The sequence below is a fragment of the Fragaria vesca genome, linkage group LG3, assembly GCF_000184155.1.
Source record: "Fragaria vesca subsp. vesca linkage group LG3, FraVesHawaii_1.0, whole genome shotgun sequence".
In the NCBI taxonomy this organism is placed as follows: Eukaryota; Viridiplantae; Streptophyta; class Magnoliopsida; order Rosales; family Rosaceae; genus Fragaria; species Fragaria vesca.
The window spans coordinates 7584722-7598820 of NC_020493.1; the positions used below are offsets into that span (position 1 = coordinate 7584722).

The 14099-nt window shown below is 39.4% G+C and overlaps 2 pseudogenes across 2 annotated transcripts; both read right to left on the reverse strand.

Annotated features, from left to right (window-relative positions):
* Positions 1 to 2630: 2630 nt before the first annotated feature.
* LOC101302625 lies at positions 2631 to 4195 on the reverse strand (annotated as a pseudogene). The gene has a single exon (XR_184211.1). The product of XR_184211.1 is annotated as a probable LRR receptor-like serine/threonine-protein kinase At4g36180-like (transcript).
* Positions 4196 to 5937: 1742 nt separating this feature from the next.
* LOC101313783 lies at positions 5938 to 13483 on the reverse strand (annotated as a pseudogene). The gene is made up of 17 exons (XR_184369.1): positions 13247 to 13483; positions 12992 to 13028; positions 12563 to 12872; positions 12376 to 12491; positions 10922 to 11131; positions 10338 to 10414; positions 10178 to 10229; positions 9940 to 10081; positions 9597 to 9863; positions 9163 to 9508; positions 8908 to 9045; positions 8619 to 8744; positions 8323 to 8535; positions 7963 to 8218; positions 7671 to 7870; positions 7132 to 7485; positions 5938 to 6883 (listed from the first exon to the last, which is right to left on the reverse strand). The product of XR_184369.1 is annotated as a cellulose synthase A catalytic subunit 8 [UDP-forming]-like (transcript).
* Positions 13484 to 14099: the final 616 nt, after the last annotated feature.

Here is a 14099-nt window from a genome sequence, read left to right on the forward strand (position 1 = left end):
AAAAAAAGATACAAGAAGTTGGAGGACTAGACTAATATCAGCCATAAAGTACAAATAACCTCTTTTGTAGAAAAACAAGTAATCACATAAAAAACATCAATAAACATATGACAAAAACATTAACAAATACGAAAATTCGAGAGACCAAGTGCATCTCGCCGGCAATAATCAACAATGGAAGGAGGAGGATTATCCCACCATGACATGCCAGTCAATGACAACCCAATATTAGCAAGCGCATCCGTCACTTAATTACCCTCTCTGAAAATATGAGAGGACCGAAAATGCATATGTAAGATGTGGTGCAAGCAATTACTTCAGGCCACCTGTAACCACCAAGGAACAAGATGAGGATCCCAAAGATATTGAAGAACAAGAGTCGAGTCCACCTCAAGCCATATATGTTTCCATTCTCTAACCCAAGCTAACTCGATAGCTTGGATTACTGCTATGACCTCAGTCTCAACGGAGCTAAGAATATCAAGATTAGACTCAAAAGCACCAATTAAGAAAAGAACCATAGAAGTCACGAAAAATACCACCATATCCGGCTCGTCCTGATGCCCACTGCCACACACCATCAGTATTAATTTTCACCCACCCAAGGATTGGAGGATGCCAATTAACCTCAATAATACGAGGAGCTCTACGTGGACGACATGAAACCCTAAACTCTGTTCCTCTTAAACCCTTCACTGGTTACTGACTTGAATCTAATCCATTTGTTTTCCTCAGACCAAATTTTTTATGAGTGAGAGAGATGTTGTGTCGGGTAAGTCGGGTCCGTTGTAGAATTCCATGATAAGGGTTTAGGGTTTAACTCGATGATTGTTAAATTATTTCCGACCAGCATGGATTTATCAGTTTGTCCAGGTTCTGCTGTTTCCTTGAAGATTCCACCTCTTGTTCGTTTTCTGGTCTGAGATGCTTCCTATTTCATTGCTGTTAATTGTGATGCAGGATTTCTGTACTGCAAGTATAGTGAGAATTTTATGTTGTAAATTCACGGATGTAGAAAAGAAATATAATAATTACCACATTTTCAATGACATTCTCGAGATTTTCTTTTTGGACTGCTGTGGGTGACGTTGGCGCAGTAGAGCTAGCTCAGGCTCAAGATATACACGTCTGTCGAAGCTAGCGAGTCTTATCATGCTCAGACTGCTGCAAGCAAGAGATGCACATCACACTTCTGCTCACGCTCATGCAAGCAAGTGAGAAAAAAGCACACAGAAAAATGCGATGTAATCTTCCAACTCCGTAAGAATTCACCTGAGAACTTTTGGTTTCAAAAGCATTTTTGTTTTTTTTGTTTTTTCCCAAAATTTTGATCTGTTACGAGAATCTTCACATTGCTAACTCATAATGTTTAAGCCATCCTAGACTTTGACAGAACTCAAAAATCTCAATCTTATTTTTCCTTACAACAACTTTTTAAAGTCTATAAATCACATTTTCCTTAATAGAGCAGGAAAGCAAAATTAGAGATCCGTGTTATCTCCAAAACACATTTTCTTTTCCGGTTTGGATTAGACTTGTCTTACATGTCTCTATATATTACTCAACCTCTACCTTCTCATAACCCGATTTCCTTTCAATTATCAGCATACCAAACTCTCGTTTTCCCTCACTTAAACCCTTTCTTTTCACATACTTCCTATATTTCAACAACATCTTGTCAAGAGTTTTCAAACTGAGAAGTTCTGATAATGAAACATTCCAAGTTGAAGAAGTTGCAGCACTACACTCTAAAACCATTAAGAGCTCGTCGTCCACTGAGATTACAGTGCCAAACGTTAAGGCAGAAATCTTAGGCAAGGTGGTGGACTGGTGCAATAAGCATGCAGTTAGTGAAGGCACTAAAGATCAACTCATCAAAGAGTGGGACGCTGAGTTTCTTAGCGTCGATCAAGATGTTCTGTTCAAGCTCATAACGGCTGCAGACTATCTACAGATTAAGGAACTGGTGGATCAATTAACTCAAAGAGTTGCGGACATGATTAAAGCAAAGACATTCAGGACAGTAGAAATGACTCGCAGAGCGTCTAACGTTGAGAGAGAAGTGCAAGAGGATCTAAAATCATTAGGCTTCTGAGACTTGTAGAACTCATCTCTATGAATGCTTAATCTCTCTTCTATTTGTTTGCAGGGGAATGTTTTAGGATCCATGTTTAATTTGTACATTCTTTTCTGGTGGTTCTATTTGTGAGCTAAACACAAAATAACGCAAAGCTTTTGTTTCAGACTCTCTTTCCTTTACCTATAATAATGCAAATAAAACTTACTATGTCATGAATCATGAGCGCTTTGCCTAAGGAGGTCATGACTTCTTGACAACTGGGATTGTAACCAATTATACCAAGTCTTTAATATGTTTCTTCCAAAGTTCACAAGTATTCACATGTAAAGGAAATATGTTTTGAATCCAAGGTTCACTGTTAATGAACTATGAGTGATCTCATTGTGAGGTTTTGCATTTTCAATCTTCCTTAAATGTACATACACACTAGAAGAAGCAAACTCAAAGAAAGCTGAAATGAGAAAAAAGTGGAAGGGGAAAAAAGAAAGAAAGTAAATGCTTGTGGCTGAAGAAAAATACATACATAGATATGGCAAAGAAATAATACATTCAAGTGGGTAATAATGGAAAACCAACTGCTCTTTTCTCCAGCAACCTCATCAGAGCAATGATAAAAATAGAACACTCCAAATTAATGATCACTCTCCCTCCTTTTTGTTCTCTCTCACCTTCTCGTCTACTCTTCCAAGTCATTACCAAGTATAATAAATCAAAAATTCAATCTTTACTGCCTAATCTCTAAACTCCTAGACAATGAAATTAATCACAACAAACAACTCAACCAATTACCTCAACTTCACCCACACCACTTTGAGCAAAGAATCAAGAAAATGATGAGGAACACAATGGAAGAAAGCGCAATTGCCACACCAAGAACAACCTTATTCGGCCCATGATGATGATCACTCTGATTCGAACTATCCTCATCGCTGTCATCATAATCCGAATCACTGCTGTCATCTGCCGAACTGTCCTGTTTGGCCGGAGGAGGCGACAATGGCAGTCCATGTTTATCACAGGGAGCAATGCCGAGCTTCAATTTCGACAAAAGAACCGAATGGTTGTAGCACAAATTGCTGTTCCTACTAATCTTGAACACAGCCAACTTACTAATGAACGACGCATTGAAAGGAATGACTCCCTTGAAGTTATTGTTAGCAAGATTCAAATGCTTCAAGCTCTTCATATCAGACAGGAACTTTGGGATTGAGCCATTGAGCTGATTCGAGCTCAGATCAAGATGTACTAACCCGGGAATGGCTGAAATGGACTCGGGTATCGGCCCGGACAATGAGTTCGAAGCTAGAGAAACGTTTGTGAGGGAAATGAGGTCCCCAAACGAAGTGGGTATCTCGCCATTGAGTGTGTTGGACGAAAGATTCAAGCTTTGGAGGTTTTCGAGCAGAGTAATGGAACTGGGTATTCTTCCTTCGAGTTCATTACCGGAGAAATCGATCTGGGTCAAGTTGAGATTCAAGTGTTTGGGGACATTACCGGTGAGGTTGGCATGGGAGATGGTGACGGACCTGAGCTTCTTCAAGTTGCCGAGAATGACGAAAGGGCCACTGGCATTGACTTGGACGTTGGAGACGGTGAGATCGGTGAGGTTCTGGAGGCGGGCGAGCCAGACGCCGGTGAGGCGGCGGAGGGAGGAGATGGCGGAGAAGGAGCGGAGGGAGGAGACGAGATCGGAGGGGAGGCGGATGGGGGAGATGGGGCAGTTGAGGAAGTGGAGGGATTGGAGAGTGGAGAGGGACTTGAGGGCGGTGAAGGAGAGAGCGACGTCGTCGGAGCAGTTGGCGAGGGTGAGGGAGAGGAGGTGGCGGAAGGGCTTGGCCGCGTCGCAGAGGGTGGTGTTGGAGTGGAGTTGGGTGCATGGGTCTTTGGAAGTTGGGATGTTGAGGGATTGGAGGGCTCTTACTTGTTTGGGGTCTAGAGATGATGAGGAGGAGCTTGAGGAGGGGCTTGAGGGGGTAGTGGGAGTTGGAGAGTGAGTTGGGGCGGAGTTGGGGGTGGAGTTGGAGGGAGGGCGGGAGTGGTGGTGGTCTTGGCGGAGAGGGTAGTGGAGGAGAGGAGGAGGAGGAGGAGAGTGAGGAGTAAAGGTGGTGGTTCCATTGGAGAGAGACTGAGAGACTGAGAAGGGGGGAGCTTTGGAGTTTGGACAAGAGCAATGGGGAAGTGTGTGTGCTTTGGTGTGAAGTATTTGAGTCAATTGAGTGACTGTCTGTGAGTGTACAGTGACAAGTGAAGAAGAGCAAGATCAGATTTAGGAGGGTGTGTGTGTTTAGTTAATGTTACCTTCTTGCCCTTAGAGTTCAGATTCATTTTCACAATGGAAAACTTGGTTTTGTTCTATCCTTTGTTCCCTAGCCTCTGCTCATCTTGTAGGGTTTCCTATTTTGAGGAAGGAAAGGATATCTCACCCTTCCATTTCATCTTTCAATTTTCACATTTTGGATGTTTTGTCTAAGCTAATTGTAAAGTGTTTGAGTTTGCAGTTCAATCCGTCTTGACCCAAGAATCTATAATCAACATATATGATACTAAAATGACGTAGTAATTACAAATAAGATACTGTATTTCTCGTTGTCTCAGCTTATGAACAAAAACAATCGACTATTAACCCTTTAATTTAGGCATGATACAAAATTACAAATCATACAATTTAGTAGATTAAATGCAAAATTCCGCATGCTCTTGCACATTCGCTGCAAATTTTTAGTCATCAACATTGTAAAAAAGAAGAAACAAACTTGAAAGATCTCGAACATAAAAAGTTCTAAACTAAACTAATGTAATGCTCTGCCGTTGAAATAGGAACAAGGGTCAAGGAATCAATCAACTAGGCTAATGCAGTGATTATATAATAAGTTAAGGGGCAGATTTGTTAATCAAGTATTATAAAAATGAGTAATTACGTTAGAGGCCGCAAAGGCAAAATATTTGGGACTTGCGTGGTGTCCAGCTCGTTGTTTCCTTTTTAATCATAAACGGCAGCGACGTTGCGTGCGATGTGTCTCAAAATCCAAGTGTATGCAACTAAACTAAGCAAGCAACAATTGTCTTCCTGGTTTCTACTTATAGTTTGGTTATTTGGACTAACTCTTGGACACATTACAGTTTAGTTTTAGCATATAATGATCTTTGTATTTGTGGATTTGGTCGATGTGTTTTGATAATCATTACCAATTTGATGTTGTGATGTTAAATATGGCTGAATTGATGAGATTGATTATGTGTGTGGCGATTATTGGACAAAAACGGGAACATAGATTAAATTGCAAATATGTAGACAACACAAACATATGAATTTTTTCAAAATTTATACGTAATTAAACATAATTTTAACGACGAATTACTCATCAGTAAAATAATATCGCTTTTAAATAGGTTTGTCACTAAAATGTACTGATTAACCATGATTAGAGGTCCTAAAATAATATCGCTTTTAAATGGGTTTGGTCACTAAAATGTACTGATTAACCATAATTAGAGGCCCTCAGGAGGACAAGGAAACCATAATTAGGAAGTTCTAGCAAGGCCCTACATCATGATCATAGTCTTTCATGAACCACTATTACACATTGCTAATATTGATGAACATTATAGAAACCTCGAGTTTCACTTTTCAGACCTTAAGATCAATAATATGAATCACCATGAATTTAGTGGTGATCTAATTCGGGCAATGTTAGAGACTTTGAGAGTGACCGCAGGGGACCCTTAATTCCATTCATACATGGCTACCAAGACTTTGTCATATCATAAGAAAGTGCAAGAAAGTGATGGTACAGCTAATGGCCTTGGGAAATTTACATGCAAAAATGAGAAGTGATGGGACATTGGGACTAGATGATAGTAATGCACATGAGACATGTCAATTCATATTATGGAATTAGAAGAACAATTACAATCTCTTTTTACATTGATATTGCTCCCACAAATGCTTAGTTCAAAATCCAAAAAGAAAAATCAATTTCACATTACACATCTTTCTAACCAAGAAAATAGTAATCTGTCTGATAGCTCCACAATAAAATGAACATGTGAATCACAGAAATCTCAATATTCGTAGAGTTATAGCTCTAATGACAGAGAGCATTTACCTTCATTGCCAAGACTAGATTTCGAATCTCTTTTGCACCTCTGGCCTCTGTCGCAACCAAAAAACTATAATGCATACAACTATGGAAAACTTTGTTTATGGCTACTGACTTAACAGTCGATGGAAATGCAGCCTGAAGCAAGGGATGAGTTATCATTTTTGCTCACGAATGGATTTATCCTGACCCAAACAAGAGAGAAGACAGAGGCCAACAGAATTGACCACATGACAACAATGGTTGGAGTCCGGTTTTGGCGTCCCATTAGACCTTTGAGGAATGGATAGAGATGAAGAATCACCCAGAAGGCAAAGAAAACCTTGCCAAATAGTGGCCCCCAAGCTTCATAACCTTTGTTTAGTGCATCAGAAAATCCAGCAACAACACCAACCATGTTCACAATGAGGAGTGTAGTTGGGGGAATCAGAAGTGTAGTCCATTTGATCATATAGAGCTCTCCAAACTCTGCATCCTCGGCTGCTTTAGCCGTGACGGTGAAGTTGGTGTCCACACCAGCTAACATCTTAAGAAAACCTTGGAAGACAGCAAAGAGATGGGCTGAAACACCTCCTATGACCCAGAACTGCTCATTACGCCACAAGTCTTGGATGCTGACACCACTCCATCGCAACTCAATCACACTAGTGAGAATGATGGAGATGAAGAGGCCAAGAAACAGAACACTTGCTAGATTCGAAAGCTGCATCAAATTACAACAATGATTAGTTCTCTGTGCTAATGACATGACAGAAGCAAAGTTAGGGTGACCTTACTTTTTACTAGTTAACAGTTACTCTTTTTTTCTATTTTTTTGAAATGATTAACAGTTACTTCTAACTCGAAAAATAGTGAATGCTAAGTTTCTAAGTTTACAATTGCTTCTGATAATTATAAGTCCTTTTCATTTTTTTCTGTCAATCTAAGAAAATAAAGCATGAACAAACTTACTGTTGGGATGATGAATTTTCCTGTGAGAAGGCATATTGCAGGTAGTGAACAATAAGCGATGAGAGGGAGGGATGTGAAGGGGTAAACAATGGTGTTAATGTATGCCATGCGCTGAAGCAATTTAAGGCGGCCTCCTGAAAACCCGTACCAGAGAGGACAATGTCTACTGAGGAAGATTTCCACAGATCCAAGTGCCCACCTGAGAACTTGGTGCAAACGATCAGAAAGATTAATGGGAGCTGAACCTTTGAATGCAGGCCTCAATGGCATGCAGTAAACTGATCTCCATCCACGACAGTGCATCTTGAAACCCGTTAAGATATCCTCAGTGACTGATCCATAAATCCAACCAATCTAAAAAAAGATAGTATAAACCATTTTAGTTCAATAAAAAGTAAATCTAGCCAGAATGTAAATTACTATCAAGATTCAAGACTAGTATGAGTAGTATCATATTCATCAATAGGCATGTTATAATTCACTGATATGTTTCAGAAACTTCAAGAACCACACCATATAGTTGTAACAAACATTCCTACCTCTTTTCCCCATGCAGTCTTCTCTTCATAACCACAGCTAATGACATGAATTGCCTCCTTGATCAATAATGATGGGTTGGAAGATTCAGCGACTCCTCCATACTCCATTAGTGTAGACTCTATAAATACAGTTGATAAGCCAAAAGTTTTCTCAAAACTCGTCTGGGACATCAACATTGACCTCTCATGCTCATCATAGCCTGCACCATAAATCCCAAAAGTTATGTTATACATACTAAAAGCTTTACAAAACATTTGTTTATATCTAGCTTCATTGAAAGGTTAGACTCACTATCAATTTCCCTGAGATTGAATATAGCAGCATCAAGCTCCTCTCTTTTTGCATCGCGGTAGACCTCTGATAGATCTTGCTTCTTAGAGGGGCAGCAACAAGAGAAGCAGCCACACCAAGAACAGGATGAGGACGACGACTTGGGTAAGCTTGGCATAGAAGGAGGACTATAGCCATAAAGTGCCTGCCTATTGAAGCAACAACCTGTCCCCACATATACTGGCCCTTGGATACCATCCAGGCCTTTCATGTTAACCTGAAATTACAGAATTAAAGATTTTCAAAACTTTCACAAATCCTTTCAACTGTGCAGGAGGTTACTAGTAAAAGTAAAAACATGTATGAGAGCAATGAACTAACATCAAAGAAAACTGTATTGCGATTGGCATATCTGTCACTTCGATCAATGCCATCAAATCTCTGAGGAAACTGCACATAACATAAATTTCTACCAACTTGCGGGTCCATTAAGAAGCACATTGCCTCACGAATTGCTTGGCTGTTGTTAAGGTAATGATCACAATCGAGATTAAGGATGTATGGGGCATTTGTGAGAACTGCAGACACCCTTACCTGTATCAAGCCAATCATTCAAGCTTAAGCGAAACTTTATAGCACTCACATGGGTTATTAGTACTCTTAAAAAAAATATATACCAGGGCATTTTCAGCACCAGCTTTCTTGTGGTGTTGGTACCCAGGTCTTTTCTCTCTGGAGACATAAACCAACCGAGGAAGCTCATTTCCCTCAATATCAAGGGCACCGCTGTGTCCAAGAAAAACCTGAGAAAATTGAAGAAGAGAAGTTGTATCAAGTGATCCTGGCCTAAAACTTGACAAATGTTTTTGAATTATCAATGAGCATAGATTTCAATAAAGAAGTATGGCATTCATGAAATGGCACAATTTCAGAAACTGGAACTAAACAAACTACAGGCTGACTAACCTGGATCATTCCAGGATGGTCACGTGAGTTATTTCCTGGCCAAGGTGTTCCATCTTGCATAGTCCAGCCATCTTCTGGTGTCTTTTGAGCCTTTGCTACCAAAGCATTCATTCTCACCTTGAACTCCTCATAGTCTCTCTGTTAAATATGTAATGATTATTAGTTTTAAAGCATTCAGCTATGTATGACACAGAAAGAGAGTCATTGTATCCTTATAAGTAAGATATAAACTTTCTTCAGCCTTTAGGTGCATACTTTCATTGCTCTGCGCTCCTTCACGAAAGATGGTTGCACTTTATCCTTCAAGTAGTCAATCTTCTGTGAGAAGTAGAACTCAGGTGCACGTGGTTCAATCGAGAATTTTTTGCAGAATGGAACCCACCTTCTTGCAAATTCAGATGTTTCTACGAGAGATTCAAAAGAAAGCATTGCAGCACCGTCATCAGACACATAGCAGGAAACTTTCTCCACAGGGTAGTCAACCGCAAGAATGGAAAGCACAGTGTTGGCAGTGATCAAGGGTGGTTCTTTCAATGGATCGACTGTACTCACAAAGAAATCCACAGGAGCTAGCTGAGAAGGTTCACCCTCTCTTTCGAATCTGCCAAGGAAGTCATAGTGTCATACAATCATTTCTCACATCATCTTTGTAACACATTCACATATCATTTGGTATATTAGTTACGTGCCTGGCCGATAAAACTTCAGGATATGTAATCCTACTAACTGGAGACCACTTAGGAAATTGATCCAACACCCAAGAAAAAGCGAACCAGATCTCACAAATGATAGAAGTGAGCCATAGACCATAAGCACTATCAACAGGATGTGTGACTCGATATTGGAAGAAGAGACCAAGAATGATCAGTCGCGTGATTATTATAATTCTGTATGGTGTGATTTTATTAGATGGAAGTGGAACAACGATTGAAAGTGGTTCCGCAGCTTCTGGGGCACTGCAAAAAAAGACCATGATTCAAATCACTTACTTCTTATTGCTAAACAAGCCACCCAAGTTTTAATATTACTTACAGATTCTCTGCCATTTGCTGCTCAGGTGGAACTTCAGCCACCTTTTCTGCCTTAGGCGCATCCTTTTTCTTCTTGCTCTTTTTATCCTTCCAACTCTCTACTCGATTCTTCCATATTGGATTCCCAGATTCATCATTTAATTCTTCAAACATAGAAAGAAGAAAAATCAATCACTGATATTGGGAATTAGACAAAGGGACTAAAACCTATGCAAGGAAGGAAAGAAGGTACAACTCACCACTATCCACTGTAGACACAGTGCTGACATGTCTAGCATGAATTCCAACATCCTGTTAAATGAATGCAAGTATTAGCAAGCAGTGGAAAACTTATCAATCTTAAAAAAAACAAGTATCAGGAAAAACTCATCTCCCTCCAGTATAGATAGACATTCTTACCTTAGGATTTTCCAAGTGAGATGCCATTGTTGATCGAGTGCCTGATACTTTTGTTTCATGCTCAGCCAGTGTCTTCTCTGAATAATACAAAAGGCATCTTATAGCTTAGAAATTATGGGTCAGAGATTATGTAATAGCATACCATAGCAAAGATATATGTCAATCTCACCAAAAAAAACAAAAAAATCAAAACCATTTCTTATCCTCTTCCAAAATATATTTTCAACTAAAAAGAACAAAGTTTCAGAACATTTTTTATACTTTCTGCAGAATTGAGTTTATGTTTCTCCTTGCATCGTTCCCAAAATCATATTAGCACATAGTGGAACCAAAGTACCAAACATGCATATACACATAACAACCCCAAGTCATCTAGGGAGAAACAAGAGCTTTGATTACAACCTCCTAACATGTGAACTAATCAGTATCATCAACCAGCTGTTACTATAACTGAAAAGGTACAACCTTTCGAATTCCAAGAATTATCTTGAAGAATATAAATGATCTCATAAACTACAATTTGGTTCTCAATTAAAGAAAACCAAAATAGCAAGCAGACATAGAAATCCAAGTGAAATAGATACCATCATACGCAGTGCCACACTGCAAGCAAACCTTGCGCCCCTCCTTGACATCATCATCAAAACAAGCCCTGCAAATAGGGGAACGGCACTCATGGCAAGCCACAAACACCTCCCCATTGGCATCACCACAGGTACTGCATAGATGATGCCGATGATCCTCCTCAGGTTGCATCATTTTGATATTGGTGTTTTCCCTTGAAAACCCAATACCTTAGTTGTGAATGGATCTGTCTCCCTCTACTTGTCAATCTTGGTTTTATACGAAACACCCTAAAACTCCATTTGTGTCATGGAGAGAGAGGAGGAGGTGGAGTGTGGTTGTTGGAAGGGTGTGGAAGTTGGGCTGTTGGTGTCTGTGAGTTTCTTTATGGCTTTGCCTAAACAATAAGGATTTGAAATTTTTGCGGGAAGTCTAAGTTAAGTTGCGGTTGGGGGAGTCACGTCTTTAACCAACAGACCACCTTGTTCTGTTTTCAACAAAACCCAAATACGACCCTACAACTACAAGTCTACAACACATCTTTATAAAACGAGTCGCCACAGTAGCTCTTTCCATTCCTACGTTTTAGATTCTTGGAGCATTAGTCCTAAACCCAAATCTTCGTTATCTAGCCGCACGACTATTATCCAACAGAAAATTGGTGATTTAAAGCAATCGAGAAGTCGAGTAATGTACTTCATTTAGAGCATGGTTCAGATGCCGATGGTAGCAACATTGTTGTAATTTGTGAATAGCTGGCTAAGTTCGGCTCTGTTTTAGAAATGTAAATGATATAAACCACAAGTTAGACGCATAGAACACTTGGTCACACCAAGAGTTTTAACAACTGCATTGAGTTACTCGATTAATTTTAGACAAACATTTTCTCCACAACAAGGATCAATGCCATCATGGATACACGAGTATGTAACCTAAAACAAATCTTACTGAGACAAAATAACCTCTCTAAACAAAATAAATAACTTGTAAAGTTGTAATACAGTGACAGATTAGTGACAGATTACAGATATCCGCAGCTTATATATAAACCTTATACAGGGTGAGCCCTGAAATTGAAGGTTGCTTGGTTATGTCCAGCAGGCTGAGAATGGGGATCATGAAGACCACCTTTTCAGCACAGGATACAGGGTAGACAAATTTGGGGAGAGTCAGAATTGAGGTTTCCAGTCATAGACCATTGGTTACTGACTTTACGATTTTGGAGCTTGTGGTGAAAAATAAAAATGACTGGCGGCATTCATCTATGCAACAATGTAGACCTTTACCACCTTAGTTGTATCACAAACATCTCGGTTTTCTGTATCAGCTGGAATGGTACACAGCCGGTTGACCTGATAAGACGTCAATCAATGATAAGAAGTTGCCCATGTAATTACAAGGAAAATAGAATATGTGATGATGTAAAAATCACTCATTTTCATGCTGTGGTTGATGGTCAAATGTAGAAGACAACCAGTGCCGCTAGTTTGTTCTGCATCAAGATACCTGGTCCAATTCCAGACCTTTACCAGCTTGTCGTTTCCGCCTGAAATTATAAATCTTCCTCTTTCCCCCAATCACGAGAATGCCCTGAAGGAAATCAATTAGTCAAGAAAGTGGTACTTAAGTTTTCTTCCAATGCATTTAAGTGTATTACTTGCATGCAAGACACAGCAGAAGTATGACCGCTTGATAAGAATGCAACCTCTTTCTTCCATTTTGATCTTGGATTTCCAGATAGGTGTCTTTGGATCTTGATTGAGGTCCTTTCCGAGGTTTTGCAGAACCTTTTGACCTTACAGAATCATGTTCAGCTTCGATGTTAATCACGTCAACTGCACCATCACCACGAGCCACGACACAAACCTTGTCTGATCTGTCTAACATGCATATCAATTTCAGGAACTGCTATTGCATGGACAAAGGCAGGATTAAGACATTGCTCACCACCATTATTTAGGTCACACAAACCTGCAGTGAAGAATAGGTACAAAAAATTCAACAACAAACAAGGAACAATACCAATTATGATTGAATGTCATTCTAGTTATATCAACCCAAGTTAAACGGCAGAGAAGGTAGATACTTACCAAAATTTATTATTTTGATTGGCCTTTTTCCAACTCTCTAACAAGGCCTTGTTCTTAGGATTCTGAGCAGGGCCACCAATCGTGCGACTTTTGTGCAATATAAAAAGTGGCAATCTGTTTGCTGGACTCATTTTTTTTGTAATCGATTCACAGCAGTATTCAGCTACAACAAAGATGTATTATATTGACAACTGATCTGGAAAAAAAAAAAAAAATTCAAAGATACTGATAGTGAGGAGTTACAATTTCCCCTACCTGAATAAAGCTGAAATAATGTTGATTGCTGAGACCCACATTGACACCGTCTATAATAGCATCAAATGAAACATTTAAACTCTTGCAACCCGTTCTTACAATGTGCCCAAACTTGGCCAATCTAAGATATGCAAACAAGCCAACTTCAACAGTCGTCACATCACAACCAAATTGATTAACATGTTGTTCATCATTGCTCTCGAAAACTCGAAACAACAAAGACAAATCAAACAACATGTTTTCTACGGAATCTGAAGCTTACCCGGAATTCGATTAAGGATTGATGAGGTGGGTTGTGATCGCCGCGCCGCTTGAAAATGAAGAGCTAAATATGGCGACCGGTTCAGGCCTTATGTGGGCCAAACCCAATTCAATTTTTCAAAAAATAAAATTAAAAATTCATGCGAGATAGACGGAAATGAGGTAAGGTTAGGCGGTCCAGGTATCATGGGCCTTAACGGGCTAAGAGGCCCACCATTTAAAAAGAGGGAAAAAAAAAATGGTATCCCACTACTTCAAACAGTTGTAAAAAACAGAAAACTCACATTTTAAAAGATTTAAACAAATAAATCTTTTAAGCGGTCCAGGTATCATGGGCCTTAACGGGCTAAGAGGCCCACCATTTAAAAAGAGGGAAAAAAAAAACTAGAAAATAACATCCCACTACTTCAAACAGTTACAAAAACCAGAAAACCTACCTTTTAAAAGATTTAAACAAATAAAGACATAAGCCCAAAGCCCAATAACAGATAGGAAGAGAGATGACCTGAATTTCAAGTGAAAAATTACCAAGATGTTTACTTTTTTAACAAAATTACGTGACATACCACACCATTCATTCTCTCTCTCTCTC